Genomic DNA, 6,817 nt, shown 5'->3' on the forward strand with positions numbered 1-6,817 from the left:
TGGAAGTTATTCCAGATATGGATCAGCCACTAATCTTGTACTGTGACAACAGTGGAGCAGTAGCTAATTCCAAAGAGAGATTGTACACCGAGGTGATGTGATTGTTATGAAGATAGCATCGGAACAGAACCTGGCTTACCCATTAACCAAGACACTTCCTGCAAAGTCGTTCATCGATCATGTGTGCAATATGGGATTAAGGGAAATGCCTTACTTGCTTTGAGGGAAAGTGGGAGATTGTTATGACTAATGTAACGCCTTGGTTACCCCAAGATAGTTACTGTGAACTTTGAATCGTGCTTAACTCTCTAGTCGAGTTCTTTGGTTAAAAACGTGCTTCTAGGTGTTATTAATAGGTGTTTACCGAGTTTTTCGGAAACGAATAACTAACAGAATAATAAAAAGATAAGAACTGTAGAAATGCTGAAATGTAACTAAACAAACAGTGTTTTTACGTGGTTCAGGCGTTAACAAGCCCTAGTCCACGAGTCGATGTTATTATACTTGGGAAAGGTTACAGTAAGATGGCTGGTGCACAAGAACTTCACACACTCACAGTGTTTCTCTCGGGTTCTCTTGAAGAAGATGAAGCTAGAGAGATTTTAGTAGAGTTTTTGCTATATGATTTGTTCCTCCCTCTTCTTGTAAAATGAAGGGGTCTTTATAGCTAGGGTTTTGGATTAGGGTTTTTCTCCACGTACATGAGTCTTAATTACACCAGCCATAAATAGGGATACAATTACTGTAGTAGCATGGCTACAAGACTCTATGTGGGTATATTTACGTGAAAGTATGGGGAACACACAAAGTCAGCCGTCCTTTCCAAGTTGTCAGCGGAACAGTAGGCGAAAAGGTACCCTTAGGCGTGCTGGGATGTGTGCGGCTTTGACCTGACGGGCGTGTCAGGCGGGATCCTGTGTCAGGCGGATATCATTCCAAATATGCCTCCTCCAGGACTCGACCGTTTGGCTTTGTTCCGTACGAGGCATGGAACTGCTTCCGCGGAGACCACTCGAAGAGCTTCTCCTGGAAGGAGCTTCCCCGAAGGATACCCTTTCGGGAGTCCGGGAGAGTTGACGAGTTTTCGTATTGTGTTTGCTTGGAAGAGTAATCCGGACACTAAACGGGAGAGGCGAAGCCTTTCTGTTCATCCGCGAGCTCTGGTCACCTACCGTGAAAGACATCGATAATTCTGCTTCCCCGAGGTCATCAATCTAAACGCTATCCGGAAATCTGGATAACAATAGGATAAGGTGTAAAACCAATCAAAAGGAAATGATATATTTTATTTAAAACATAAAACTGTTCATGGGCCCATAAATTTTTTTACAAGTTATTTACAATCCAAAATGGTCAATACAGTTTAAAATTTACAACCTGTCAACCTAAGCGGCAAAAATAGGGTAAACACCCTAGTTCCTCTGAGAAACTCCTTGCCCGTGGTGGTCAAGCGGCTGCATATGTACACTTCACCACCTATGCTCTCCACTCAAGGCTGGGTGAGCTTTTCTTTCCCTTTACCTACACCACATAGCACCCATGAGCAAAAGCCCAGCAAGAAAACTCATTACTGCATGTAAGTAATATCAAATGATGATCATGATAATCATACAGAGCTTATGTCCCTGAATAGATGAGTGAATATCACTTTGAGGTTCTGTTTAACCATAATGGGGTATATAGCCCTAATCAAATGAGTGACTGATAAGTAAGTCACTAACGTAAACCATATGAGTGACTGATGGGTAGTCACTAGCTTAAACAGATGAGTGACTAATGAGTAAGTCACTGCAGGGCTCAGCACCCATAGCCATGTGACCAAACCATCAATGGGGCTCTCTGGCCATGGCTCTAAGTGACTAGCCTTAGGCTAGACAAGCGCTTTTAATATTCATCAAACTTGAGGTCGGTCCAGCATTAATGCTCATTTGAGTTATTCAATGCAGATGTTGATTAGATCTAATCTTTGCCGGCTTGCATTAAACACGCTAAGACCGTTCTTGACTTATGAGTCAATACCATATGACCAGTGCTCAGTAATACTGCCGAACTTGACTAATGAGTCACAACTTCACAGTTAATACTGACACCATTGCCAATTCTGACTATTCAGTTAGTGCCATGCACAAGTGAGCAAGAATTGCTAAGAATTCGATATGAAATCAATGTCCACATTTAAACATTCAACATGCTTCAAGAATAACCATGCATGTCACATATGGGGCGCAGTTTTCTTACCTCTGATTTGAGCGAGAGATAGTAACAGAACGACCCTTGAGAACGATCAAACTTTTGATTCCTTAGTGGTTACCTAGCCATAAGCAATTATGACCTCCATTAATGAAAATCAACAATAATAGGGTCTTGACCTAGACCTCACTCCCGGGACCTCGAATTGTACCCAAACGGTGAGTAGATTCGATCCCGAGCCTTAAGGATTGAAACCCCGAGCCCAAAGCCCTTAAAAATGCCTAAAACGAGAATATGATGGAACAGGGTAGCACCCCAGCTGTAACGACCTAAATTTGCTAATAAGGCTTGGAGCCTTGATTAGTGTGCCTGGAGGGCAATAATTGTTATATTGCATTAATTTATGTGAATTTAATGAATATGTGATTAGTATGCATGTTTAGGTGAAATAAATATGCATGTGGACCCCGTTTGTATGATAGGGGTAAATTGGTAATTTTAGCCCGCTGTGGGCATATATGTGATAATTGTATTATGTGATTTGTACCACGTGAGGGTGGTGTTATTATTGTGATGCATGTGCCGAGACGGTCCTAGAGAGCTAGTTAACTCAAAAGTCACAACGGGATTTTATACCCGGCTCGGGAGGAGCCTGGGGGTATCTTGGGGAATTTTTAGAGTTGAGTTGAGAACTAGTGGTTATAGTTATTGGTGATTGAGTAACCTGGGTAACCATTTGTAACTGATGTGAGTAACAAGTTTTGATGGAAAATGGTAGAATTGAAATATAAGTGAATGGACTAGAGTGCCCTTGAAGGTTTAGTTAGGAAATGATTATTAGGAGGGGTAATATGGTCATTTGGCAGGGGGTTTAGTCAATGTTCAGCTGGGTTAAAGGGGTACACGGTTTAGGCTTGGTCATATTTTGGTTTTGTTAAAAATAGAGAGAAGAAAAAGCTAGAGGGAAAAGCTAGGGCAAGAAGAAGAAGAAGAGGAGTTGAAGGAGCTGAAATTGGAGACTTAGGAGATGAATCAAGGAAGCTTAGGGTTGGATTCTTCATTCAAGGTAAGGATTCTATGTAAATTTAAGGCTTGTTTCTGTTTTGGTTTAAGAAATTGAAGCATGGTTTAAGTTTTGAGCTATGGGTTTAAATTTTCTGAAGTTGAAATTAAAGGTGTGGATTTTTGGGTGTGATTGTGTTTTTGATCTTGATACTAGTGTTTATGGGTTGTTAGGTGGTTCATTTGAAGTTTTAAATTGATCTTGGGGTTTAGGTAATTGTTTGGGATGATTTGGAGGGGTTTTAGCTCGGAAAAAAATGCAAGAGAAAACCCAGAAATCTGGGTTCGCGAAGGAGCGCCGTGGCCCTGTTCTTGGGCGCCGCGGCGCGAGGTTGCATCAGGATTTGGGGCTAGCCGGTGGGTGCCGCGGCCCTTGAGGGGAGTGCCGCGGCCCTAGGCCATTTTGGCAGCCAAAAAGTTGGGTTTTTAGGGCTTTTGCCCGGGGACGCGGGGGATGGTTCCAATGTACGGAATTAGAGGTCCCGAGAGTGTGGTATTGGTCCCAGGAGTGCGGAATTAAAAAGTGTTTTATGTGTGTTGTGACTAGGATTTCGGAGAGGCTCGTGCTAGAGGACCGTGCTTGTGGCCTTGGTGCATCGGAAAGCTCGGGATACAGGTATGGAAAACTGTAGCACCCGTAGGACAGGGCATGAACCCATAGTGTTAATGTAGGACACGGCCCTAAATGGTATTACATGATTATGGTATATTTTTTATTGAATTGTTATATGTTTGAATGTTATTTGGATTATACTATATGTGATTATAGTAGCGAGAACGGCAAAGGTGCCGAGAACGGCAAGGAAGTCAAGAACAGCAGCGGAGCCGGAAGTAACACTTAGCACAGGGATGCTTATAGTCAGGGTAGGACCCAGTGGATAAATGGGATATCCTTACGGTGAGGACCGAAACCCCAGGCTTTGGTAAGGCTTCTGGGGCGGCATGGCCGTGTTTGCTTAGTCGATGGCTGACCTGTTTATCTGTGGATTACCGGATATGTTAACTGTATAATTTGCACATGTTATGAACTGTATGAGTTTTCTTGCTGGGCTTCGGCTCACAGGTGCTCTGTGTTGCAGGTAAGGGCAAAGAATGAGTCAACCAGCCATGAGTACGGAGAGCATGAAGCGACGCGTACATGTTTGGTCTGCCCGACTGCTTTGGTTGGGGGTATTTACGAAAAATGGCTGTAATAATCTGTGATTTTAATAACTAATCAACTGTAAACTTATTTTAAGTTGTAAATAGTTTTCAAACCTTATTTTGGGATCCCAGATGTTATATACTTGAAGTTTTCAATAAAGTAAAGCATTTTCAAAAGATTACAGCCTTAACTTTTGCTTAGTCACACTTTGGTTTTAAAAACCTCGGTAACGAGTTCTTTGCACTAAGTTTCTTTTAAAAACTCACTTGGTAACGGCTCTAAGGGAGTAGGACGTTACACCAGTGCTACCCCACTAGCGCCCCAGCTCCCTAAGAAGAGCCAAAACCACACAAAGCACACTGAGTAGCATTGTAGTGCCCCCTAGTGGGCTACGGCACTACACCCAGACTGAAATGGCTAGAAATCCTTCCCCTTCGACTCCACCATTTCCAACCTTAACCAAAAGCTTCCCAACTTCATTTTAAGTCCCAAATGAACCCAAAATCCATCCCCACATGTCCTAGGCATAACAAGCCCAAGAACCCTAGCCATAACAACCCCAAGAACCCTAGCCAAAACTCCCATCAATTCCCCTCAACCAATCAAGAAAACCAAGCTGAAAACTATAACAAAAACAGAGGAAATCTAGAGTTTTAATTGCTAGAAACCTACCTCAAGCTCAGATTAGGACCCTCTTCATTGGTAGAACACAATCCTAAGCCCTCAAGACTTACTTCCCTTGCTTGGTTCCTCAAATTAAGCTCAAAAATTCAAGAAGAAAAGGAAGAGGTGTTTTTGATACTTTATTTCTTGCAAGTTCTACAGCCTTCAATGGCTTAAATCAATCCTAGGGGTGAAAAGACTAAAATGCCCCTAGGTCAAATAAAATTTTCTAAAGACTCCCAAGGGTAAAACCGTCATTTTCCACCTATTTCGTTAATCATAATTAACACCCTCCAATTCCTACTATTCTTGATATTCTGATATACCAATAATTCATATCTCATTACCCTTTAATTCTCGGCAACTCTCTAATCATTAAAATCACCCCGAGACTCTTCCCGAGCCTTGAACTTAATCCCGCTATGACTAAACCGCTAACCTGCACTCAACGATCGTCTCAAGCCGAATGGCTTGAAAATATCCACATTATAATGTGGTCTCAACAATAGATCACCGACATGCATACAAACATACAATTACGCCCTCAACTGGCCAAATTACCAAAATACCCCTGCGATGAAATGTGGACCCACATGCATGCATTTAACATCATATTATAATATAATTCAAATAAACATGCATATAATAGTTTAATGGCATAATGGCATAATAAAACAATTATGGCCCTCCCGGCCTACTAATCCAACCATTAAACCACATTAGGGATTTTGGGGCATTATAATTAATGCCCTAAAAGCATGTAAATATGTTTTATTGGTTTTTAAATAAAAGTAAAATTTTATTATATTTGAATGTTATAATTATTGTTTAAATTAATTATATAATAATATCGAGAAAATTCCCTATTCAATCATGAGAATATGATCTTGTATTAGTATGAGAGAATTAAGATCATACATAATGAATAAAATAGTCAGTAACATATTAAGGTAATGAATCTTTAATGAATGGATACTAGTGCGGTTTCCTAAGGATACAAGATGCAAATAATCTAGATTTAGATTACTGATGTGGATAGACATCTTAGTAATTATCTTTATAAACTTTTCGTTTGACATAAAGATTTAATTCTTGTCATAATAGATGATCATTTGTAGATCAAACTAAATCCTGAGTATTCATGAGCTCCTGTTTATGTTTATTGGATCTTTTGATTCACTCGTTAAGGTCTCTTAGAATAATGAGGCTAATGAATTTTGTTTTGGAGATTCAATATCATGGATGGCTAGGAACATGAATTATAATATTGGATTCCATGCTTTCCTAACGGATTGAATATTGGTTCCCTTAAGGGTTGATTTTGGAACTGAATAGTTATTGAGCTCAAATATATAATTAGATAATAGATTAATTATTTGCTGGTGAATTAATGGTACTTAAGGATCAAGTGGTAATTAGAAGGGTAAAATAGTAATTTTAACCAACTCTAATTAACGAAACAATAATGGAGGACAAAACTACATATATTGATTATATTAAGGGACTACTAGAGAAAACTGTGTAAATATGATTATATAAATACTTAGAGTGCAATTCCATATTTATAGTGGAGTAATCATGGAATTAATAAATAAGTTTATTAGATTAAAGAGTATAATTAATAATCTGGTTTATTAGAGCTTCATATTATAGGTCCATGGTCCACAGATCACCTATGTCCTACACTGTCAAGGGTAAGGGTGTCAAAAGAAAGATTTGCTAAGAAACAAGACTAAATTGCAAAAGAATTAATTTTAC

This window comes from Humulus lupulus, chromosome 8, assembly GCF_963169125.1.
Source record: "Humulus lupulus chromosome 8, drHumLupu1.1, whole genome shotgun sequence".
Lineage (NCBI taxonomy): Eukaryota > Viridiplantae > Streptophyta > Magnoliopsida > Rosales > Cannabaceae > Humulus > Humulus lupulus.